At 47.0% G+C, this 26,060-nt stretch overlaps 1 protein-coding gene and 1 non-coding gene across 3 annotated transcripts in view; both read left to right on the top strand.

Annotated features, from left to right (window-relative positions):
- KIRREL3 (kirre like nephrin family adhesion molecule 3) overlaps nucleotides 1-26,060 on the top strand; it is a 708,943-nt gene that overhangs the window by 218,701 nt on the left and 464,182 nt on the right. The gene's annotated exons all lie outside the window — the stretch shown is intronic.
- Nucleotides 13,969-14,087, top strand: LOC117868721. The gene has a single exon (XR_004643699.1). It is a non-coding gene; the product is annotated as a 5S ribosomal RNA (ribosomal RNA).

The following is a 26,060-nucleotide window of genomic DNA, read 5'->3' as shown; positions in this document are numbered from 1 at the left end:
GGAAGCAAAAAACCCCCCCAAAAACCTAGCAGCTTCATCAAAACTCCAACTCCCTTTGAATCCAAAAGTGGGTATTGATTTTCCACCCGTTACTGCTGTAAATGAGAATTTCTCTGTCGAAGCCAAGGCCTGTGCTAGTTGTATTTCTTATCTCTTTAAATATGATTACCTGCTCTTCATGGTTTCATGGTTAAAATCATAATGAACTTTGCCAGCCAAGTCAGTCCATCATCTCGAGCTTGTTTGTGTGAGTGATCAAATGAATTCTCTCACTGGTTACTCACGACTCTATCCGCAGGCTACAGGTTTATTGACTTACCACTAATTTTCTTGTCAGGATAATTCTTCCAATCAAGATTTAAAACAAACTGGGAGGTTACTAAAGTGCTGGAGATTAAAGTCCTAATGCATTTTGATTTGATTAAGATACTTCTTACCTTTGGGCTTAGGTGTTTTTTTTGTTGGATTCTGTGGGAGTGGGACGGGTAGATTTTTATTTCAGTGCAAAAGTTCTCTTAAAGGGAGCAAGTTGTTTGTTTAGAGAAATCCCTTCTCCCATGTCAACATCTGCTGTTCTGTATTTGCTCACGGGGTGGGGAAGAAATAGATTATTCCCACTGCATCAACCTACAGACTGCCGCTGGCTGCAATTTTCTTCAATTTCTTGCCGTGAAAAGCAAGCCTGTTCATTTTGTAAGTGGTGCTTTTGTGCGTGACCTATATTTTGAAAACTGATGGGGTCACCACCTCCCTGTTCCCAACCTGTTGAACCGAAGAGCATCTGAGATCTGCACTGGCTTGTATTTATTTGGGAGATTATTTAAAAGACATGGTTGATATTAGTAATAAGAAGGCAGTGCTTTCCTCCCCTCCTCCTTTGGAAATGAAACCATAGCCTCTAGCTCCACCTGAACAAGAAAGAACCTTCCCTGGTATCTCTTTCCTCCAAAGCTGATTTAGAAAGCACATCATCATTCTCCATTCATCACCTGCTGGTCTCTTTTTTCCATCATTGATTGCTATTAGGCCACCTGAGGATGTCCCAGTTAGCGAGATAGGCAGCATGCTTTTGCGTCTGTGGTGCACGCACTTACCTAGTATCCATGCTGGCCTTCTTTAATGACAGCTCTCATTCTCATTTGATCTGAGATTGGATTCACTGCTGGCAGAGTCAGGTAAGGATACAGCTTCACCCATTTCAACACTGTATTCTGTCTTTATAGGTTTTTTTCCCCCCAATACAAGTTTTAGCGTTCTTTTAATCTCACTTTCTATTAAAAGTCTTCCCAGAGCTAATGCAATAAATTTAGATCCAAAGCCAGATGCATAGCAAAACTTTTGGCAGAGAATACTCTATGAGAAGACATTGTAAATGAAATATGCTTTCCCTTGGGGATTATTCTACAGTTTAATTTAATTTGATATTTCGAATTAAATTAATTCAAATGGTTATGCAGTTTCCAGGGAAAACAGACTTCATTTATGATGTTCTGCCACCAAATTGTTTTGCTCCTATCATATATATTATATTGTTAAGCAGGAATGATAAATAGTGACAGAGCAGGGCTGTTCATGTCTCTTGTTTTACTGCTTCTGCCCTACATAGGACAAGTAAAATCCCTTGCGCTGAGACTTCTGTGTAGGGCTGGCCAAAAATATTCCATCAAAACTTTTTTTCCAGTGGAAAATTGGGTATATGACAAAACAAAATTATTTGTGGAAAGTGTCTGCTTTCCTTGAAATATTTTTATTTTTTTCCTAAAAAACTAAAAATTCAGTTTATGAATGAAAAATTTGGAGGTTTTGGCAGGTTTTTTAGGAGGGATTTTCAGATTTTGACAGGTTGGGATTGTGAAAATTTTAAATTTTGGAGTTTTCCATTTTTCAAGAAAAACTCAAATTTTTCCCTGGTGGCAGACATATTTACCACCCCGCTCTAAGTCTGTGCACATCTTAGATGGCTCTCCTGGATTTAGAGTGTCTTTGTTTCCTATGTGTTTGCGGGCCAGTGCTGTCAAATTCACCTCTGGAAAGACATATCCCCGTGGATGTTCAGGCTGGTGACCATTTCTGATGGTGGTGATGGGTGAGATCCTGGTTTTATTGAGGACAGTGGGAGCTTGGCAGTTGATTTCAGCAGGGCCAGGATTTCACCCCATGTCTGCACAGCAAAGATGGTTGAATTCCGGCCCCTGCCTGCCTTCAGACAGATACTGAATCATTATGAATTTGGACCAGCTGGAAGTTCAGGGATTTTCATGGCACCTCATGGCCTTCCCTGACAAAACCCAAGGTTTCCAAGTTAGACTAGCACTCCCCCATCTAGGAAAACAGCCCTTTGGTTTCGGTGAAAAATTAAGGGTGAAAAGAGAGAGCAAAAATTAATCACTTTTTTTTAAGCAAACCCTCAGGATTTTGATAATTCTCAAAGGTGTGAAAAAGTTCATGCCAGTGCTAAAGCACAGGGAAGTGCCATTCAACAGACTTGAGGCACAAAGCAAGCAACTTGCCTAAAGTCACACCCATGGAATTGACAAGTGGTAATTGAACCGAGGTCTTTTGAGTCCTAGGTCACATCTCTAATCATTAGCCTATTCTTCCTCTCTTCCTTCCCCTTTTTGGGGCTGCCTATTGCAGCATGCCTCACCTTTAGTGAGCTAGTGGTTTTCTAACAGACCAAGCATAGATGGTCATAAAACAAATGCTTCCAAAGACCCATTTGGATTCCCATTGAAGCTCACTATCTGTTAACATGGTTCTTCTCCACCAGCTCTTACTATCCATAGTCGTCAGGTAACTTACACCCAACTCTGAAGTACATTAAGACAGGATAATTCAGGGAAGTGTTTGTATCCAGAAATATATGTAAGCACTTTCTTATCTGCTGGCCTGTAGAAAATCATTACTCTCGACAGGGAAAAGCTATATTAGTAATATCACAGAGGCTTTGGAAGAGTACAGAAAACTGGTTTCATTTTCCAGTCAGCTGAGATCGATTATTTCCTAGGCAAGAGGTTTAGATATTTGTATGCAGCAAAATAAATAAATACATTGATATTTGACTTCTGTTTTCTTTCAATTGTGAAGGACTTTGGGGGACAAATTCTCTCTCACATATCTTTCAGACAGTAGATGAGAGAAATATAAATAGAATCTAAAGAGAATGGAGTTGAGGCTTCACTAAGGCATACAGATTCACACAGGGATGAATATGATGGACAAGCAGGCTCAGTCCTGGTACAAAGAAAGCGTCATCATCTTGCCAGCTACTATTATTATTTATTATTTGTGTAACTGGAGCACCTAGAAAGCCCCGTCAGGGATCAGGGCCCCAGCGTGCCAGGTGTTGTACAGATATGTGTCTAGAGCTGGCTGAGGATCATTCAAAGAAACTTTTTTTCATTGGATAATGCCTATTCGTCAAACCCAAAATGTGTCTGTTTCAATGAAAACGTTGTTGGAAAAGTTTCTCAGAGGCAAGATGCAATTTCTGGTCAAAGCCAGAGAGAGGCAGACTATCCTTCCCCTGGCTGGAATAGTCAATAACCCTGTGGCTAGGTGACTCACTTAGGATATGCGAGACTGAGGTTCAAATCCCTGCTCTATCTGATTTGGAGCAGGGACTTCTGCCTGGGTCTTCTACCTCCATGGGGACTGCCCCAACCACCAGACAATAGAATCGTCCTATTAAGGTGTTCTCTAAGCGGGCCTACCAGATCAGGCCCCAAAGCCAAGAAAGATGAGCAAGCACCTAGTTTGTGAATCACACAGTAGCTTAGGCATTTTTTAGGTGCTGGGCAATATCAGAACGAAGGTGGCTGTGCATGGCACCCAGACACTGAAACATAGGTTCCTGGCAACTAGGCCCCTGCCTTGAGGGTTTTGTGGCAGCTGAGTGGGGATTCTGTGAATGCCAGTGCTGTCTAAATGGTAGACTACGGTGCCTATGTCCCCATTGTGAATCCCGCCCGAAATAACTTGCCCAAAAGTCATCCACCTGGTCAGTGGCCATGCTCCCAGGCCAGGGCTCTATCCACTAGACCATGCTGCCTCTCAATGCAATCCAGTCAGTGCATACATCTCACACACTAAGCAGGACCAAAGCGTCTTCTGATTATTTTCCACTGTGTTTCGTTCTGCCCAGGCAGACTTCGCTTCTAGCCATCCAGAATCTTACTCACTAGATAGTGGGGAAATCTCTCCAAATTCTGACCGAGCTCCTGGAAACGGAGTTGAGTCTTAGGTTCCTGGTTTCCCTGGCCACAGTCATGTCTGACCATGGGTGGCAAGCCTTGGGATGGTGTGTTGTGGTGGGGTTTGGTTTGTTTGTTTGCTTTTTCGTGATAGCAATTTCCCCTTCGCAAGACGCAAGGAAAGCAGCCAGAAAATCTTAATCTTGAAACTTCAGTGTTGTGGTTTTGATTGTGTACTCCCAGTGCTTCCAATGCAGAAATCTCGGTAAGGCTAAAGTGGCTCTCTGGACATTATCAAGGAAACCAGCTTGGGCCTGTGAATTAGTGTCAATTTAATGGAGTCTGGAATCTCCCCAAGCCCCTGATGCTTTGACACCTCTCATTGCTGATGTTTCAGACCCAGCTACCAAAACTGCCTTCCAACGCAGCCACTTCCTCTTTACTTCGCTGTAGTGATTTACCAGGAATTACACCCCCTTTCCCATTGAAGCTTCTCCCTTGCTAGTGATGGGAATGACAGCATGGTTAGAAGTCGAGGCACAGCCCCTCCGACACACTGGCATGTGCAGAGAGGAAGGGGGAGGCGTTTTGGGAAAGAGCTGTTGCTTAGGGGTTTTTTTCCTGCAAACCTTTTCTAATGCGGTCAGGCCACGCTGAGGCCCCTCACCCACTGGCAGTGTTTGCAGGGCCTCTGAAAAGTAGTTGCTTTAAGTGGTCCCTGTAATATCCCAGTGACTCTGTGAACAGATGTGTCCATCTCCTGCCAGCCACTAGAGAAATTTAATTTAAAAATTAATTTAACTTGAAATTTAAAAAAAATTCACAAGCCCATAGTGATGGGCCTGTCCAAGCTAGCCTTGTTCCTGGTACCCATTTGTTCACACTGTCCACCATAGCCTCTCCTACAGTAGTGGCCCTGGTCCTTTATAGCATTTAATGTTCTATGGCACACCTTTGCTAATGGAGCTTTTTGCCTATTAGCAAAGCTTGTTGTGTTTAAACAGAGATTGACTGAACTTGATTGTTTTCTTTCTTTAATTGTCTGCATTCCAGTAGCACCTAGGAACTCCAGCTGAAATTGTAGCCCTGTTGTGCTAGGTGCTGTACATACACTTAGCACGAGACAGACCTTGCTCTAAAGAGCTGACATTCGAAATGGACAAGAGAAAGGAGTCTGTCTAAGCTGCAGTCAGAGGTATGGTTGCAGCTTGGGGAGACATAATAGCTTTAATTTACCTAGCACAGCTGAAAAATAGCCGTGGTGGCACGGGTTCAGTGCGGGATAGGAATCCAAGTACGTGCCCAGGGTCCCAGGCAGGCTTGTGCGGCCTCGGCTAAAGTCCATGATGCTGCAGCATCACTGATATTTTTGGCTGCACTGGCTAGAGGCTAGTTGCAACTGGCAGCCCGTGGGACAGATTCAGCCTGGAGGCTGATTCTATCCAGCCCCCAAATGCATCAGCCCCTGCTTTACAGAATGGCATCCTCCATGTGGCATGACTTCGCATACAGTGTGTGTGATGTCATGCTTCATGGAGGTCGCCATTTGGCTTCTGTACGTGGCCTTCAGGGGTACTGCAGATCAATTCATGCAGCCCCTGTCACTGAAAAGGTTGGACCAAAGCTAGCGGGGGAATGGCTACCTGAGCTGCAGTCACACATCCAGATGCAGCATAGACAGCCTCTACCAATGGAAGAAATACTGTTATCCCCATTTCACAGAGAGGGAGCCAAAGCACACAGAGATTCAGTGACTTTCCCAGGCAATCTGCGGCAGAGCCAGGATTTAAACCCAGTTGTCCCTGAGACTCACTTCAGGGTTGAAACACAGGACCATCCTTGCTCTCGTTAGGAACTACTAGAGCTGGTCAGAAAATGGAATTTCCATCCTTCCGGAAAGTCCAACATTTTGGGAAAAAGCTTGTCCCAAATTGGGACAAAATGTCAAAATGGTTCATAGAACAACGTATTCTAAATTATTTCAATTCATAAACACTGAACGTTTCAATAATGTTGCAACATTATATTAAATACATTCAATTTTTTCTATTTACATAATATTAAATTATAACACCTCAAATGATAGAGAAAATGCAACAATGGAGTCAAAACAAAATATTCCATTTCAATTTCAAATTCAAATTGTTTCAAAACTTTTCTATCCAGACTGACTTGTTCCCACAAGACATTTCAATTTCCACAAAGCAGCGTTTTCTGGCAGAAAACTGAACGATCAGGTTTTTTCAACTGTCCCTAATTATTCCTGATCTAAGACAACAGGGAGACAAGGAGCAATGGTCTGACATGAAGAAAGGAAAGAGTTAGATTAGGCACTGGGGGCGGGGGTAAGGCAGAAGGGGGGGGAGTGGCTCCTTGGAGCCAGTGGGATTGTGGATTGACATGGGCTCCCAGGAGGAAGCAGCATTGCTGAGACCCGGGTTAGAGGAGCTGTCAGTGGAACATGGGGATGTGGTTACTCTTTTAGGGTGCAGCTGTCACACACTGGAACAAGAGTCGGCAACCTTTCGGAAGTGGTGTGCTGAGTCTTCATTTATTCACTCTAATTTACGGTTTCGCTTGCCAGCAGGGCCAGCTCCAGGAACCAGCTGAACAAGCAGGTGCTTGGGGTGGCCAAGGGGAAAGGGTGGCACCTCGGGCTCTTCGGCGGAGGGTTCCTCGGTCCCTCTCGGAGGGAAGGACCTGCCGCCAAATCGCCGCCAAAGAAGAAAGCGGCGTGGTGGAGCTGCCAGCAATCGCGGCTTTTTTTTTTTTTTTCCCACCTGGAGCCGGCCTTGCTTGCCAGTAATACATTTTAACGTTTTTAGAAGGTCTCTTTCTATAAGTCTATAATATATAACTAAACTATTGTTGTATGTAAAGTAAATAAGGTTTTTAAAATGTTTAAGAAGCTTCATTTAAAATTAAATTAAAATGCAGAGCCCCCCGGACCAGTGGCCAGGACCCGGACAGTGCGAGTGCCACTGAAAATCAGCTCACGTGCCGCCTTCGGCACACATGCCATAGGTTGCCTACCCCTGCACTAGAAGGTCTTTGGGGCACGAGTCCTGCACGTTAGGGCCTGCTCATTCTGGGAGCTGTAGTAATTATTGCTTTTTGCACAGGTCTTGGTAAATACTCCTAGTAAATCCCCAAGTAAATGCCACGTATCCTGCCGTGTGGTCCAGAGGGCAGAGATAAGCGTGTGCTATATTTGCTCTCTATGGAAATGATCCTTATGTTGGAACTCCCCAATGACATATGACAACTGCCATGTAATTATATGCTCCACAGTTACCTTTGAAGTAAAAAAAAAACCAAAAACCCAGTCTTTCATTCTTTTTGTGCCCCTGGAATTTAGAGTTGTCGCTGCAGAACCCAATAACCCAGATTTGTATAAGTTTCTATCAGTGCTAGGGAGAGGCAAACCCACCCAGATGAACCTTTGTGCCCAATCACTGTCCATTCTCCCAGCACACACTTTTCACCCCCTGATTCCTGCTCAGAAGGGCACACAAACAGGGACCTGCTCAGTCTGCCTCCAGGCCCATCCTCTGTCTCAGTTTCCCCTCATGCAGGTTGGTTCTCTCAGCCTTCCAGCATGGTTTGGTTACTAAAGCGACTTGGCCCTCCGACTAAGTTGCAAAAGTCCATCCCTTTGAGGGTATCAGAGTTTAGACAAAAGGAAAAGTCTTCCACCTCAGCCTTAACTGAGCTGGGCCCTTCCTTGCTGAGGCTCTGTCTTCTCTTTCAGGGCTCTTCAACCTGTCCTCTGGGCTCAGCTCAGTCTCTGCATTCTCCCCTCATTCACAGGGGTCATTGCATCACCTCACTAGGAGGCAATATAGGAGGAACCCACATCTGCCTCTTCTATGAGTTCCCAGGGCTGTGCTAAACAACTGTGCTTGCCTGGAGTCTCAAGTGCCCTGTCTTTCCTACTCTAGCCCTCTGGGATGTCCTCCCACTCTTCTATAGAGCATTGACTCCTAGGGCTGCTCCCCTGGAGTCCTTCTCTGTTAGACTTTCCCTACCCCAGAATTCCGCCCCCTATAAGTCTCCTTCCAGGCTGCTCTTATCCCCTGCAGACCTGCTTTAGTCAGATGACCATTGTAACTTGACTTCAGTACTCATCTCCACCTGCTTCAGAAGCCCCAACCATTGTTTCTAGCCCATCTGGCTGCTGAAAACTTTCAAGGCCAATTTCAATAAACCGAGGAATTTCAGAAAGTTCCTAGAAGGTTTGGATGCTCCTCAAAACTTTTGAAGGCTGATCCATACTGTAGAGGCTAGACCTGTGGAACTCCCCCGATGTGTCATATGGGCTTGTCCCAGAGTCTTCCTACAGCATATGAGCATTGGGTCCTTTGAAAGTTACAGCCATGAGGTTTATATATATATATGATGTGAGTTGCCTCCTTGAGCACGATGTTATCAATTGTACTAATGGCAGTGAGTTCTTTACGTAACCAGATGATCTTTTTAGAGCAACATGAAGCCCTCAAAAGGATCTTCTTGGATAAATATCCAAATATTTAGATGCTTTTCCAAATGTATCCCTAGCTCTTTGTTCTGGGAAGCAAAGGCATATCCAAATCCTCTTCTTCTGGAGCTTCTTCCATAGCAGCATCTCAGCCATGCCCTTGCTTCTGGAATACTAGAGCAGATAGGGATGCAATAAAAAAAACCCCTCATACTGTCAGGATTTCTTACAGCATTTCCAGGGTCTCCTGGTTTGATCCTGTCTGGAAATACTATATAGACAGACTTTTCTGGGTCTCTTTGGTGGTTTTTGTAGCAGATTGTGGCTGGAGTCATGCAGATATTGAACCTTAGGACCTTGAGCACCAAAGCTGTAGGTTTCTACCCCTTGAGCTAAAAGTGAAGTTCTTGAACTGTCAGTAGCAGGCTATTATAGTGTATGGGAGCAGCCACTAGAGGGCGACATAATCACAGACCCTAAGCTAATGTTAAGTATCAAAGGGGTAGCCGTGTTAGTCTGGATCTGTAAAGCAGCAAAGAGTCGCTGCTTAAGCTAATGTTGTTATTTATTATTTCTATTGTAGTAAGGAGCCCCAGCCATGGACCAGACCCCATTGTGCTAGGCTCTGTACAGACAAAACTAAAAAGGTGGTCCCCACCCCGAGGAGTTTACAATCTAAATATACATATTGCCCTTCTGCTTGGGGTCCCAGCCAGGACATCCAGAGGCAGCATGAACAATTTTAAAGTAAAACAAACAACAGCCAAACTTTTCCTAACTTCGTAAGAAGTTCAGGTTTGGGTCACGATTTAAGTTGCTTTCTGTTTTCTCCAACCCGATTCCCCCAGCCCTGCCGTCCATTGAATATTAGCAAGCATTTCTGTCACGGACAAAGCAGCCATGACCCCCTTTTCTCATTGTGAGGCAGTCATCCCTCCTCCCTCCCCCGCCACTGTTCTGACAAGTTTTACAAGACTACCTGCCTTGCTTCAGAATAAACTGGTTGCCTCCGAGGTTAATGACCACTGAAGACTCAGAGAGAGCATTTACCCTTGAATATTTTTAAGTGAGAGTAAAGCCAATGGTGAAGACACTCAGATACTATGGTGATGAGGGCGGTATAAGAACCTAAATAGCATAGAAAGGAGCTGACTCCCCTGTCCCTGACAGCAGTAGCTATTCTTGCTTAGTTATGTCAGTGGAACAAAAGCCCTGTGAGCTATGGAGGCTGTTTAAAAATTGCCTCAAAAGCCCTTTGGGGGTGAAGCTACTGCCCTTCAGACAGTTTAGGAATTGTTGATGGACTAACCTTTCGGGATTGAGTGCTGCCTGTCGCCGAGGTGAGGGAGCAATTATTGTTTAAAGAACCCATGGGGACTGGCTCTGGTGGTGACCCAGAAACCGTTTAGTTTTTATTGCTTTTCATAACTTCCCGAGGCTAAAACTGTCTCCTGTAAAGAAACGCTGGGCAGTTACTGGGGAAGCAAGCAAATAGGCACACAATGGCAAAATTTTAATGTATCCAGGGCTCTAACAGCCCAGAGCCTAGACAGCATCTTACTCCGGCCCGCGGTAAACAGCACTGGGCCTCTCACTTTTTGTTTTGTGGCCGTTGTTTTCTTTTAACGTCCTTCACAGGCCTCATACAGATTCATTAAGAGGTCGTGCTTAAACGTTGCGGTGAAACACCATTCCTGACGTGTTGCTGTAATAGGGACTAGAAGCCACAGCTAAGATCAGGGCCTCAGCATGGTCAGGCAGAGAGTACGAAAGGGAGCATGGTCCAGTGGTTAGGGCGCTAGCCTGGGACCTGGCTTCAGTTGCCCACTCTGCCACTGACGTCTTGTGTAACTATGGCCAAGTCACTTGTCTCATCTGTGGTGGTGCTGGTGGTGCCATCTGAGCAGTCAGGCTGACATGACGGGAGCTCAAGGGGTGTGGTTCTAGCTGCAGTCTGAGTGTTGATATTCTCTGAGCGATGGAGAGAATTCCCACTCTGATATATCCCCACTGAAGGCATTAATAAAGCCCTCAATGAGGATACAGGGAATACATCAGAGTGTGTGGGCCTTTCAGGCCCTGTTCTGTGACCCGATCTCTAGCTACCTCCCCGGGTCGGGAGTGGGTAATTTGCACACCTGCTGCCTTCCTTGGATGTGGTAGCCGTTTCTCAGGCTCCCTCTCCGGAATCGAATCCTGATTCTCCGTTACCCGTGGTCACCATGGTAGGCACAGGAAGTACCATCGAAAGTTGATAGGGCAGACATTCGAATGCATCGTCGCCGCCACGGGGGCGTGCGATTGGCCCGAGGTTATCTAGAGTCACCAAAGCGGCCGGGCAAACCCGGGTTGATTTTGGTCTGATAAATGCACGCATCCCCGGAGGTCAGCGCTCGTCGGCATGTATTAGCTCTAGAATTACCACAGTTATCCAAGTAAGGGTTGGAGCGACCAAAGGAACCATAACTGATTTAATGAGCCATTCGCAGTTTCATTGTACCGGCCGTGTGTACTTAGACATGCATGGCTTAATCTTTGAGACAAGCATATGCTACTGGCAGGATCAACCAGGTAGCCGCGCTCCGGAAAGGAGGAGCGGGGGCCCCGCCACGAGGACTGGAGGCACCCCCGCCCAGTGGGCCCCACTGGCCTTCCCCCGGGAGGGAAGGAGCGGGACCCGCAACGCAGCGAGAGGCGGAGGACCGACAGGGATGGCAATCCCCTCAAGATCGGCCCCGGGCCACCCGACGGATGGCAGGAGTGAGATGGAGGACCATCAGGACCCCGACCACCTTCCGGCTCCCTCGGCTTCAACCCCGCAGCAGAGTGCCCCGGGAGCCGCCAAGGAAGGACGGCGGAAGAGATGGGGTGAGCCTCCGAAGAGAGCCCCCCTTCTCCCCGCTTTCCCAGGCGGCCCGGGTTACACCCAGGGCGAAAGCTGGCGGAAGAGAGAGTGAGACAGGGCGGGGGGGGGGCCCGTAAAGACCCCCTCTCCCGGCACCTCCCCTCGAACCTCTCTCCCTGCATTCCCCAGTGTTCCGGGTGACACCAGGGAGAGTCTGGCAGCGGAGAGGGCGCGGGGCCCTCGTGCTGCTTTTCTTCCCGCCCCCCGGTGCCCCGGGAGGCATCGAAGAAGGATGGCGGGAGTCAGACGGAGCCGGGCCCCCTCGAGCCCTTCGCCCCGCTTTTCCCGGTGTCCCTTTTTTTTTTTTTTTTTTTTTTACGTGGCGACGCGGTGCAGAGGCCGCCACCGCCTTCCAGGCAACCCGCTAGAGAAGAAGTCAGCGACCCAGACAGGGAGGGCAGCAGGGGTTACTAGTGCTCCAGCGAGAGGGCGGTACGGGGGTCCCACCGATGCCAAGGGCCACCCCACCGCCCGCGCCGCGTGGTGTGGTCCTGTCGGGTGTGGCGGAGGGGACTGCAGCGCGCCCCTGCTCGCTCTCACGACCGTGTTTGGCCCTGCTGAGCCTCGCGGCTCCCTGGGTTTTTCGGACCCCTGGGTGGTCTGCCGGAACCGCTCGACCTCGCACGGCGGAGATCCCGGCCAGACGGCCCCACACACGAAGGGCCGGGCACGTGCCCGGGCCGCCCCGAGGAGGGAAGTCCCAATCGGTCCCTGGATCCGTGCACGCGAAAAGGAAGAGGGCCCCAATCCGCCTGAACACCGGACGGCCCCGCGGTTGGGGTGCCAGCCCGCGAAGGGCCCTTCCCGTCGCGAACGTCAGCGCCACATTGATCGGAGGGCGCGAGAGGAGCGGGGCCCCCCTCCCTCCGGGGGGCACCGACACTCGGAGCTCGGGTCCCGGCCGCTGCGGGGCCCGTGAGCTAAGAGCCGGGAAAAGCAGGCCATCTTGGCGGAGGGCCGGGTGCTGCCCTCCGCCGTCAAACATGCCTGTTTCCCCCCCGCCGGGCAAGGTCGGGTACAATACTCGGATTGATCCCCTAGGCTGAGCTCCGGTTCTCACAGGCTCTGAAAAACCTGTCCTCAGAAATCTCCGCACACAGTCCTTAAAAGACAGGTCGAAAAAGCCAAAGCCCCGCCTTCGGCGGTACGAAACTGGAACCGCGTGCCACCTCGTGGTTCCCTCGGTCGGGCGAGACGGCGTGGAGCGACCCCTTCCGGACATCTGCGAGACGACCGGCCATCAGGTCAACCCATTCGCTCCAACGGGGTTGACCTGGTGGCCAAGAGGGGACTTTGAAAATTTTTCGGACTTGGACAATTTTTTTCGGGCTTGGAAAAAAATGGTCAGCCCGCTTCCTCTGGGTTGACCCGGTGGCCGAGCATCTCACCGTCCCCGGAAGCAGCGAGGGACTGCCTCCCGGCCATCAGGATCGGGCCCACGGAAGTCTGGTAAAAAAAATTTTGCCCGACGCCACCGCGGAGGGCTACCCAGGCGCCCCGGAGCCGGAAAAGGAAAAAAAGGATCGGGCCCACTAGAGACATGGACCCGGCCGCCAGGCAGGCCGCCCTGGGCTCACCCTCCCCGGCCGCAACGAGGAACTGCCTCCCGGCCGACAGGATTGGGCCCCTGGAAGTCTGGAAAAAATTTAACCCGATGCCTCCAAGGAGGGGGCGCCTAGGGAAGGAGGGAGATCCGGGTTGACCTGGTGACCGGACGGCAAAGCGGCCACCAGGCATTCCCGTTAAATCCTATGGGTTGACCTGGTGGCCGGAAAGCAAACTGGCCACTGGGTATGCCCGTTGGCAACCTACGGGTTGACCTGGTGGCCGGGAAGCGAACTGGCCAGCAGGTGAACCCGTTCGATTCCATGGGTTGATCAGGTCCCCGGGAGGGGACTCTGAACATTTTTCAGCCCTTTTGACTCTGGGTTGACCTGGTGGCCGAGAGGGGACTCGGACAGTTCCCCCCGGGGTACGCCTGCCTTGGCGCGACGGAACAGGGTCCGAACCAGGTGCGGGGGCGGGGCGGGGAACCGTTGGGTGGAGGGGGAAAATGGATCGGGCCCGCTGGGACCCGGCCGCCAGGCAAGCCACCCTGGGCTCACTCTCCCTGGCCGCAGCGAGGGACTGCCCCCCACCCCCCGGCTGATATGATCGGGCCCACTGGAAGTCCGGGACAATATTTTCCCCGACGCCGGGGGGCTGGGGGGGAGAGGGCGGGTGGGCGGAGGGGCTCTGGCGGCCAGCCCGGGCCCTGGAGCTTGAAAAGGAAAAAGGACCGGGCCCGCGAGAGACGGGGGCCCTGCCGCAGGGGGGCAGTCCGACCGGGGCTCACCGTGCGGCAGGCCCGGGCGTCGGCAGGGGAAAGCGGGCGAGGAGGCGCGGGGCCTGGTGCCTACGGCCATACCGGACTGAACGCCCCCGATCCCGTCCGATCTCGGAAGGTAAACCGTCCCGGGCCTGGCTAGTACTTGGATGGGTGACCGCCTGGGAATCCCAGATGCCGTAGGCAGCTTTTCCCGGTCCGAGCCAGCTCTCTCTCCTTTTCTGGGGAGGAAGGAGAGGGGGACGGGCCGGAAAGCCCCTCGGGGTTTAGCCACTGAGCTGAACTGAAGACGGGCCATTTGAAAGCTTTTACAGGAGATCTGTTGTTGTGCCAGGAGTTTGCCACTGAGAGTTTGACCCGAAAGTGGCCGGTTATCTAGTTCTGCTTAATACAAGTTTCTCCTTTTTCTAAATCTCCTCTGCAAAAGGGAGCCAGGCTGCCTGTCAGCCCAGTGAGACGAGGCAATGGAGGTGATCAATACGGCCCTGAGCATGTAACCAGAAGGCTGAGTTCTGCTCTGCCGTGTTGTGAAATTGGAGGTGTCCAGTTTTATAAACTTGTAAGAACCAAGATTTGCTCGTGGTTCATGCCCTTGGCACCGATCATGTTGCGTGTATATCGACTCCTACCTGCAGTGCTTTGATTCACTAATTAATTAAGGTTCATGCAGCACAGTGAAAATGTAATCTGCTAGCCAAGTGCTAGGTGCCATTATTTTCAACTCCTCTTCTGTCTTTAAAGCGCAGTCACAGCAGACGTTGCTGAAACTCCAGCTGGCAGCTGGCACCAAGACGTAGGACACCACTCATTCTTCTGTTTCTACAGCTGATCTCATTTCACAGGCTGATCCTGCTGATCTTCACCAGGAGATGCCATTAATAGCCAGAATAAGGCCCACTGAAAAGCTGCATGTTAAGGGATTAAGGCTGGTTTTATGGTTAAGGCCCTTGCCTGGGCTCCACTGGACTTTGGTTTGATTCTTAGCTCTGCCACAAAGTCCTGTGTGAAGTTGGGCAAATCACATACACTTTCTCTGCCTCGGGTTCCCATCTGCAAATGTTCAGACTGTTTGTTCTCAGGGTAGGCACTGTTTCCTCTCATGTATATATGTCCAGGGCCTTGCACAGTGGGCCCCTAATCTCAGTTTGGGCCCTTTGGTGCTGTTGTAATAACCAATTGAAAAAACAAATCTAAGATGCAAAACAATATGTGCATTTAAGACTGACTCCTACTAGGCCCTGAGTGTTCTCAACTTGCGCAGAAGTCAGTAGCAGTTGACGTTTTCCAGCCCTTCTCAAGAGGCTCTCAAAACTTTTGCAGAATTAGATTCATACCCATAATGGTCAGGAATGTAACCCTGGCACAGGTGAAACTTTGACGGATGGAGTTTGAGTAGGGACTGCAGGGTCAGCACTACCAAATACAAATAGCTTGGTGATCAAGATTGGTGCAACCCAGCCCTGGATTTATTATAGCCCCTTTGGTACAGTTATAGCAAATGTCATGCATATTGTATCCCAAGACACTTTAGGGGACTTAATATTGCAAGATGGTAAGCAGTTTAGTTCCAGAAAACGTTGTACCTGACTAAATAGAAGCATGTGATGATAATGATGATTTAGTTGGGGATTGGTCCTGCTTTGAGCAGGGGATTGGACTAGATGACCTCCTGAGGTCTCTTCCAACCCTAAGATTCTATGATTCTAATGTCTGGCTCACGAGGACAATTTCAGAGGGAGAGAAAAATCGAGGGATGGAAAAGGGTGAAAGAGGAGATATAGAATGATGAGGGCAGGATGTGTAGGGGGCAAACCCGCAGAGAAGAGCACTCACACCCCAGCAGTGGCTAGGCTCTGTTGGAATAAATTATGTACAGTAATAGTCTGCTTGGGTGAAGCATTTGGTAATGGGGGGGTCTGATGGGGATGGCCTGGTGGACTTTAAGCAAGTTGTGAAATGTTTTAATCCTGGGTGGGGCATGGTACAGGTGTGTCGTCCGGGCAAAGCAGATGGGAAAAGCAATGTCAGGGACTGAATGTAGTGTTTTTAAGAGGCACTGGATTGACAGCACTACAGAATGCAGCCCCTGCTCTAGTTACAGGGCAAGTACAGCACTGGTGGCATCAGAACCCAGCACCACCCAATGCTGCCCTGGAAATGTGTAATCAACTCTAGGGCTGAGAGCTGAGGCCATGCTATGATCAGTCTTCCCTTCTTTTGCTGAGACTGCCAACAAGCGGGACAATGGCGGTGGCTCTTCTTTGTGATGTGGTGTCTCTATTCTACTAGGAACAAGCTGGCGGCTACCAGCTCCTCCCACCAAACGGCCACCGTGGGCCACATTACAATGAATGGCCTAGTTCGCAGAGACCACTCCATGCACAGATGAAATGCAGCCACCTCTGGGGTGGGACAAGGCAGCCATTTAACAGCAGACACAACCTCTACTGCAGGGGTTCTCAAACTGGGGGTTGGGGGTCAGGGGGTCACGAGGTTACTACATGGGGGGTTGCGAGCTATCAGCCTCCACCCTAAACCCCGCTTTGCTTCCCACATTTATAATGGTGTTAAATATATTAAAATGTGTTTTTAATTTGGGGGGGGAGGTCACACTCAGAGGCTTGCTATGTGAAAGGGGTCACCGGTACAAAAGTTGAGAACCACTGCTCTACTGTATCTCAGGACGGGAAGTGAATACATCCAATTAAAACTGCAGTGAGGAACTTAAAAGGGGTAGAAAGGTTGCCATGTAGCTAGGACACCAGTGTTAGCATTCTAACCCATAGAAAACCCACCTTGGGGTCTTTAATAACCAGAAATGGACAGATCCTTGATTTTATCACTCACCTTCCTGGACTGAATGGCTCTGTGCAGACATAGGCCTCGATCTGTAAATTGCTGAACTCAATGGACTTCCGTGCAGCTAAGCTCATTGGCACCAGCAGGGGACCTGTCCCAGAATGTATTATAAAGCCTACCATCCTGAAGACGTTTTGCTGTATCAAGGTTTGGATACTGCAAGAAACCTGTTGTTGCCAATTCCCCTTCAAAAAGAGAAGGTTACTTGTGCTATTAATGATATAAAGCTCAGTCAGTCTATCCCAGTATAACTCCCACTGCCTGGAGAATGCGTTGAGTTCATTAGTGCCGACTGTGTTCGAGCCTACATGACCTAGTTCACTTCCTGAAGAATCGAGTATCATCCCATTAATTTCTTAATTGTCTGGCGTTATTGAGAAGGTGCCTCCTTCAGGAATGGCTCAAGGTCACCCCTGGCTAGATGGCAGCTGAGGCGCTCAGCATGGAACTCACTAGATGGCTCCTGCTTCTTTTTCATTCATATTTATAAAACCATATTTTACACTGTTGCTCCGATTCCGCCCCATCTGCATTTCCCTGCATTAATCAATTGTACAACTTCCCTCTGTCGCCTTTATTCCCCGCTTAAAAATGAATGTGGAGAGAAAACATAATTAGATTCCACTTTGGTTAAATAATACCTTGAAAAACAGAGCAATGATTTAAAATATAAGGGGAGAGCGAAAACCACACAGTTTGAACTAATGAACAAATTACCTCAGGTCAAGTTGGATTTTAAATCGAGAGTATGGGTTGTTGTTGGTTCCTTTTTTTCTTTTTGTTCCCCCCATCCCCTTTCCAGTGAATCATGAGAAATCTAGAGTTCAGCTGGATGGATGATTAGATTCTTTTCCATCCGCACTGAAAAATGAAATATTTCTATAATATTAAATCTGTCAAATTGATCAAAGTGTAGTGTCAAAAAACATTGGAAGTGCTTCTTCTCATCCAATCCCCTTGGTGCTTGCAAATCGGAGACCTTTTTATGTCCCTCTCCAGAAATGGCTGGCGATTTTGTCTGCTAAGTGAAGCTGCATGTGAAATGAGTTTCACATTCTCAGCTCAATTCCCCAACTAGCATCCCAAAGCTTGTGTTGCAGTCTGGTTCAATAGATAATCTTTGCTTAGGAGAAGGATGGAATTTAGTGTTAGAAGTGTGGGTGAGAGTATGTTTGTGTAACCACAGTGCATCTCTTTGTCTCCCCCCAGTGACTATATCATACATAGAGTAGATTTGGTCCAAAAAAATCTATATGTTTTCCATGGAAAAAATTGCATGAAACGAAAAATGTCCCTTTAGCTTGACATTTATTTGCTATATGTTTTTGGGGTTTTGGACTAAATGAAAACTGAAATAAAATCAGTTTTAGCTTTCATTTTTTCCTCTCCTTTTTTTGTCCTTCTCACTTTCCTCCCTAACCCTGACCTGTTTTTCTTTCACTGGAAATGGAGGGAGGAGATAAAAAAAAAGGAGACAAAAGGGGAAAAGCGACAACAAAACAGAAAACCCAACACGTCTTTGGCTTGTACGTTTTTTCCTGAAAAACCAGAAAATTCTCCTAAAATGTACAGTTACCACAAAAATATTCATTTGGGTCAAAAAGCCATTTTTCTTTGAAAAAAATGTTTGGATGGGGAAAACAATGCAGCTAGCTCAAATATAGAGATTGATAAGCCTGGTACTGCACTCGCACTCCTGGGTTTGCTGCTGTAGCTCAGGCAGAAGACACTCAGAACGTCAGAATCAGCAGTCTCGGGTTTTATTCAAGCGAATAACATGACCATGTGCAGCTGTTACATTTGAAACTTCTGTACAGGAATGGCTTGATAAGGTTTGTCCTACTCACTGTGCATGGGCCATTCTTTCATATGTCCTAAATTAATTGGATAATTGGTCTGAAATCAGCAAGGTGAAATTCAATAAAGACAAGTGCAAAGTACTGTACTTAGGAAGGAAAAAATCAAATGCACAACTGCAAAACGAGGAATTAACTGGCTAGGTGATAGTATTGCCGAAAAGGAGCTGGGGGCTTTGGCAGATCACAAATGAAATATTTGAGGTCTGGAAGGAATTTTCCCCCAGGTCATATCGGCAGAGATCCTGAGTGGGGCATTGGTCACTTGCTGGTTTGAACTAGCGTAAATGGTGGATTCTCTGTAACTTGAAGACTTTACATCAAGATTTGAGGACTTCAGTAACTCAGCCAGAGGTTATGGGCCTATTACATGGGTGGGTGTGGTTCTGTGTCCTGCAATGTGCAGGAGGTCAGAAAGATGATCATGATGGTCCCTTTTGGCCTTAAAGTCTACGATGTGATGGAGTTTTTAAAAAGGCCAATATCATTCTGTAGTGTATTAATAGGTGTGTCATATGTAAGATACAGGAGGTAATTGTCCTGCTCTGCTTGGCACTGGTGAGGCCTTAGCTGTAGTACTGTGTCCAGTTCTGGGACCCACACTTTAGGAAAGATATAAATAGATTGGAGAGAGTCCAGAAGATAGCAACAAAACCTATAAAAGTCTTGAGACAAGAAGACTGAAGGGGGACTTGATAATGGTCTACAAATACGTTAAGGGCTGTTACAAAGAGGACTAAGATCAATTGTTCTCCATGTGCACTGAAGGTCGGACAAGAAATAATGGTTTAGTAAATAAATGGGTTTAGTCTATTTAGGTTAGATATTAGGGAAAACTTTCTAACTATGCAGTAGTTAAGCTCTGGAATAGATTTCCAAGGGAGGTTGTGGAATCCCCGTCATTGGAGGTTTTTAAAGACAGGTTAAACAAACATCTGTCAGGGATGGTCTACGTTTATTTTTTCTGCCTCAGTGCCAAGGGCTGGATTTGATTTCTCAAGGCCCTGCATTTGCATGACTCTAGTACGTAGCTGTTTATTAATAACAACAAAGTGCTAGAGCAAATTAACAATAAAAAATTACTAGCTGCAGAGTTCAGCTCTGGATCTGAACTTTCCCGAAGTTTAAGGGGGAAGGGTTAGTTTGGTCTCATTTGTCTCCTGAACACAGTGCTTTCTAGGCACAGGACTAAGAGTCGAGAGACCCGTATTCTCTTTCTGAATCACTTTGTGCCTTGGTTTCCCCTTCTGTAAAATGGGGATAACTAGAGCCACCTTTGTAGAGATTTTGTCTGTGGATGATTCTTTCTTAAGAGCTCAAAATGATTTACATCCATTAGCTAACACTCACAAGACCTATGTGAGAGAGGTAAACATTCTCTTAATTACACAATAGGGGAAGCAGGTGGAGAGAGATGAAGTGACTTGTCAGCAAGTCAGTGGCAGATTCACCAAGAGAACCCAGGAATCCTGGTTCCCTGGCTTGTGCCTTACCCAATAGACCATTTGGTCCCTCTGTGGTTAAACTGCAGGAAAGTCTACAAAAGTATATCAAAAATAGGCTGTACTGAGAACAGAGGGAAGGAAAGCAGCAAAGAAATGGATTACTACAACTTTACTGCTTACCAAATTAGAAACAATTTAAGGATTTAAGGATTAAGTACCATTAATTACTGCCCAACAAATGCTGAACTACAATGGAGCACTTGTGGAAATAGAGAGGACTTCTGCCTGAATACTAAATGGCTTCATTAATGCTCGGTGCAATTTCATTGAGTGATAAATTAATTCGCCCGACGCGTGAAGAATTACTGAATGGAATGTTGGGCAAATGTCTTTACGACAGAAAGCCACTGTGCCGGGCAGGCCGCATGGGCACCAGATGTTGTATGAACAATGCGCACAGGAAGATGGGCAAGGGGGGAGCAGAACTTTATTTAAAAAAAATAATAAAATAAGGCGGTTGGGTTTATTTCAGAGAAGCCTGTAATGTATAGGAGGAAAGACGCTAGAAGCTTCGCTGCCTGAACTGGAAGATGGAGGTTACAGAGATATGGAGTTGTTCATCTTCCTCTGCAGCGTGGGGCACGAATCACCTGCTGGGATTCTTCTTGGCACGTCGGCTAACCAGGTCCCTGCCATTGCAGAGGCCTCAGGCATTGGGGCACATACAAGAGTTCACTCTCCTGAGGACTGAAGTGCTTTGGTCTAACGAAAGCTCAGTACCGGGGTAACTGGGTGAAACATATTGGTCTGTGCTATGCAGGAGGTCTGACTAGATGGTCTGATCATCCCTTCTAGCCTTAAATGCTATGAAAATATGTTGGGGGGCAGATTATCCCCCATGTGCTACTACGAGGTTCTGACACCTTCCCCTGAAGCATGTGGTGCTTGGCCATTGTTATAGGCAGGATACTATTCTAGATGGACCTCGGATGGGATCTGCCCATTCCTAGGTACCTACTACCCTTATAACAAGAGCCCTTAGCTCTTCCAGGGCCTGATCCAAAGCCTACTGAAGTCTACAAGAGGCTTTCCATTGACTTCAGTGGGTTTTGGATTCAGGCCCCTGTAGCACTTTGCATCTCACTAGTCTTTGGAAAGGTAATCTCACCCCCCCCCCATGTGACTGATGGGGACAGGGATCCACAGCAGGTGCCCTGAGTGCCAGTGGCTCTCACTGGAACGGCAGTCCCCTTCTTGTTCGTCTCGGCATAGAGAGTCAGGGGGCCTGGAGACTGAAATCTTTTCATGGCCTTCCGGGCGGGAGCCTTTCAGAGCAGAGAGGAGGAGCAACGGCAGGAGGCAACGGGGCAGGGGAAGCTTGCCCATGGGAGAATCCACTAGCCGTGATGTCTTTGTCGTGCAGGAAGAAAGGAGATTCCGTTCTCCCAGGCTGTCAGTCTCACACCAGCGTCAGGATGGCCGAGTTATCTCAGATCCATGGCTTTGTCTCCCGCTTTCCTGCATGTGCTGGTCTCCACATGGAGGCATAGGTCCAAATGCCTGTCAGTTTTCCTGCACAGCTCGCCTTGTTTTTCATTTTTTGTCACCCATAATCACCTACATTCTGGTTTCTATAGCCCTTCCCTTCTCAGCAAGCGGGGTCGGTTGTTCTTGTTGGCTCCACCCACTGCGCAGGATTTAAATTGCCCAGCACCTTTCACCAGTACCAAAACCATTTAAATAAATGAATCTAAAGGGAAGTGAGCTTAGGGCGGTGGGGTGGGTCTGGTTTGGAAATCTGGGAGTGAAATCTCCCAGAGTGGAGCTACTGTGATTGGAAAACCCCCAGGAATTGGAGCAGGGGTTTGCCTTGGCATCATAAAAACTGCCTTCATATGAAGGATCAGATGCTGTCAATTGATACAAATGCTGTTGCAGTTCTCAAGCTTTCCCATTTGCATGGAAGTGGATTCTGTCAGCAAACGGACACCTCTTCTGTGTCAGCTTTCATTCTGCCTTGGAAGCAATTTCCCCAGGAAGGAGAGGCAGGGAAGGGTTACACTGCTCTACAGCCAAAATGCTTCTGAAATAAATGTAGTCAAACTTTACTAATTCTGGGTCACTGAGAACGAAAATGATGCTTAAAATTGTTGATTGGCTCTAGTTTTCAAGATATGCTATTGGGTCAGTATATACGACCCTTGACTTGGGAATGGCAGAGGATAAATGAGTTATAAAGGGAGGGGATCTCAATTTAAACCAGAAATGACTAAAATACATCTTTGACTGGATCTATGAATAAATCTATGACTGGGTTTGGACAGTACTTGCTTTTTAGGCAAAACAATGAATGATGCAATCTGAAGCTGGTATTGCGTCATCCATGATATGAATTGCATCATGTTATTCCTAGAAGTCATGGATGATGCAATCATAACGAAGCTTACATCACTCTGCTGAACAAATTGCCCTATATCAGCTCTAGAAATCATACAGTGTCGTGCTCTCTTATTTGTCAGTGTTTGATTTTGCAAAGGGACACATTTCTGTTTAGCCAAAGTGAGCAGAGATGCCTCGTACTTGTGTGAACAGTGCAGATAACTTCTGCTATGTTTGTGGTGAAGTGACTTTTGCATCACAAAAGTGCAGTATAACCATTATGGTTAAGAAAGCCTATCACCTTTATTCTGGCGGCAAAATTGAAGATCAGGACAAGAGGTGGGCCCCACACATATGCTGAAGCACTTGTGCAACAAATCTTCACCAGTGGTTGAACAGGAAAAGTAAATCTATGCCTTTTGCAGTGCCCATGATTTGGAGACAGCCAACAAATCATACCAGCAATTGTTAATTCTGCATGGTGCCTCCAGTTGGGAAAGATGTGTCAAAGAAGAAAAAGTGGACTGTGCATTATCCAGACATTCCATCAGCGATACGCCCAGTACTCCACGGAGAAGGACTGCCGGTCCTGATGCACCAGAATCATTTGAGTCAGACGAGGAAGAGGATGAAACTTCTGGTCCTGAACCATCAATGTTACAGGACCCACATTTTCTCCCATCCTCTTCCTCTGAACCACACCTCATAACACAAGGTGAACTGAATGACCTTGTCAGGGATTTGGAACTACCCAAGAGTAAGGCAGAGCTGTTGGGCTCCAGACTACAGCAGTGGAATCTCCTGGCAGGTGATGTTAGGGTTTCCATGTTCCGTGACCGTCAAAAGGATCTTGTCCCATTCTTCTTCATGGAAGGTGATCTTGTAGCCTGCAACAACATCGATGGTGTGATGGCAGCCCTCAACATGGTTCATGATCCAGATAAGTGGAGACTGTTCATTGATTCATTGAAGACGAGTCTTAAAGCTATTTTACTGCATAATGGCAATGTTTGCCATCAATTCCAGTTGGTCTTGCAGTCCATATGAAGGAAACCTATGACAACATGAAACAACTTTTGAGGTGCATAAACTATGACCAACATCAGTGGCAGCTCTGTGGCGATTTGAAGGTTGTTGCTCTCTTGCTTGGTCTGCAGACTGGATACACAAAGTACTGCTGTTTTCTCTGCGAATGGGATAGTCATGCAAGAGATTCCCACTACATCAAGAAAGATTGGCCTCCGACAGTCATTGGAGCCTGGGAGGAAAAGTGTTCAGCATCCACCACTTGTTGAATCAAGGAAGATTTTGTTATCACCCTTACACATCAAGCTGGGTCTGATGAAGAACTTTGTCAAGGCCATTGACAAAACACAAGCAGCTTTCAAGTACCTCCCTGGAAAATTTCCAAGGTTAAGTGAAGCTAAGATAAAGGAAGGTGTCTTTGCTGGTCCTCAGATTCGTGAACTTCTTCGAGATGATGCATTTGACCATGCACTGCGTGGCAAGGAAAAGACGGCATGGAAAGCCTTCCAATTAGTGGCAATAAATTTTCTTGGAAACAACAAGGCAGACAACTACAGGTTGTTGGTGGAAAACCTCCTCAAGGCATACAAAAGCCTTGGTTGCAACATGTCACTAAAGATAAATTTTTTGCACTCTCATCTAGATTTTTTTCCACCGAACTGCGGAGCAGTGAGCGACGAGCACGGCGAGCGATTTCACCAGGACATTGCAACAGTGGAGAAACACTATCAGGGCAAATGGAGCCCATCAATGCTTGCAGACTATTGCTGGACAGTAACAAGAGATGCTCCATTTAATGAATACAAGAGACAAGCCAAGAAGCGCCGAGTAGACACTGAATAGGACTAAACTATGTACATAATAGTTTTTTGCCTTTTGTTTCATAATAAATTTTATTTATATAACCCTTTTGCTGATTTTTAAAGTGTTACATAAACAGGACAGGTGAAATATTATCATGTAAATAACCATAAACACATGAAAAGACCTAGGATTACAATTTATGATTAAAACTCTACTATCTACACAATGTACATAGACATAAAATGTAAAAACTTAAATATCTTAGAAACAGTAGCCAATCAGTTGTTTTAATTGTCATATTTGAATTCAGCACATCAAAATACATAATAAATAGCACATTTTATCTCTGAAGCAGACGACTTCTCAAAAATTGTAGACCAGTGTTATCTGCCCACAACTGTTAGTTCTAAGGGTTCAGTTTCTCTGAATAACTGTAGAGTTATACATCTCTCTCTTCTGGCATCTGACAGCACTTGTAATCTCCCTGAGTGGAGTCTTTGCAATTCCCTTTAGTACGTATTACCTGGAGTTCAGCTTGATTTTGTCTGTCCCATGAGACTTTTTAGTCTTCAGTTTCTTTGCAGCATTATTGATCTCTTACCCAGCTATGGGCCCAGTGCCTATATTAAGTGTGAACAAAGAGTCAACCACGACAGGTTGAGATATTAGGGCAGGTACATTTAGTGACTCATTGAAGTGCTCTTGTCATCTTTCTCTTTATCTCTTCTCTGCACTGTCATTTATCTGCCTCCTCTGGCCTTTATTGTGCTAGTGAAATTTACTTTTACTGTATTGCTTTGGCCATTCTTTGCTGCACATTGGCTTGGCATTTTCCCCACAAGATCAAAGGTTCTGTGTGCTCGGGTCTAGTGAATTTACATTGCTAAATCATCCAAAGCAGAGAAGTGGTCAGGAACCATACTGGCAGTCAGATGCTGTGTCCATGTTACAAAGGGCGTACTTAGTGTGTCACTTCAGTCAGTACCAGTTCAGCCAGTGGATAGAGCCCTGGGCAGGGAGTGAGGAGACCTGTAATCTGTTGCTGGTGCTCCCCCTGATATCTGATGGTGTTCAACTCACTACAACTATCTCTTTTTGTTTCCCTCCCTTCTTTGTCTGTCTTGTCTAATTAGATATAGCCTCTTTGGGGTAGGGGCTGTCTCTTGCCATGTGTTTGCATAGAATAATAGGCCCCTGAACTTGGTTGGGACTTCTAGATGCTCCTGGGATTAGAATAATAATAATCTGCATTGGCCCAAGAACAATAGACCTCTAGACTGACCATTAAAGATCCAAAGAAGAACAATAAAAATCAGTTTAATACTAGACATGTACAAAACCCAGACCAAGGTATTGAGTGACCTAGTGAAACCAACTGAGGCTCTGGTAGTAAAGCTATTTTGCTGTCCATATTAGGAGCCATTCCATAGTTCAGATGGGGGAGGGATAGCTCAGTGGTTTGAGCATTGGCCTGCTCAACCCAGGGTTGAGAGTTCAATCCTTGAGGGGGCCACTTGGGGAACTGGGGCAAAATCAGTACTTGGTCCTGCTAGTGAAGGCAGGGGGCTGGACTCGATGACTTTTCAGGGTCCCTTCCAGTTCTAGGAGATGGGATATCTCCATTAATTATTATAATCTCAGTTCCGATATAAGATGAGTATTGTAAACTGTCCTGAAATTTTGTCAAAAAAAATCATGTAAAAGTGGGTATCTTTTTTTCTCTGTCCCTAGAAGAGTGTCTGCCATATTAGAGAGGAAATTACTGAAATTAAAGTTAGAAATAAGTTTGG

Source organism: Trachemys scripta, chromosome 21, assembly GCF_013100865.1.
Source record: "Trachemys scripta elegans isolate TJP31775 chromosome 21, CAS_Tse_1.0, whole genome shotgun sequence".
NCBI classification, from domain to species: domain Eukaryota; kingdom Metazoa; phylum Chordata; order Testudines; family Emydidae; genus Trachemys; species Trachemys scripta.
The sequence above is the reverse complement of the archived record's forward strand: the minus strand, read 5'-3'. Positions and strand labels throughout refer to the sequence as shown.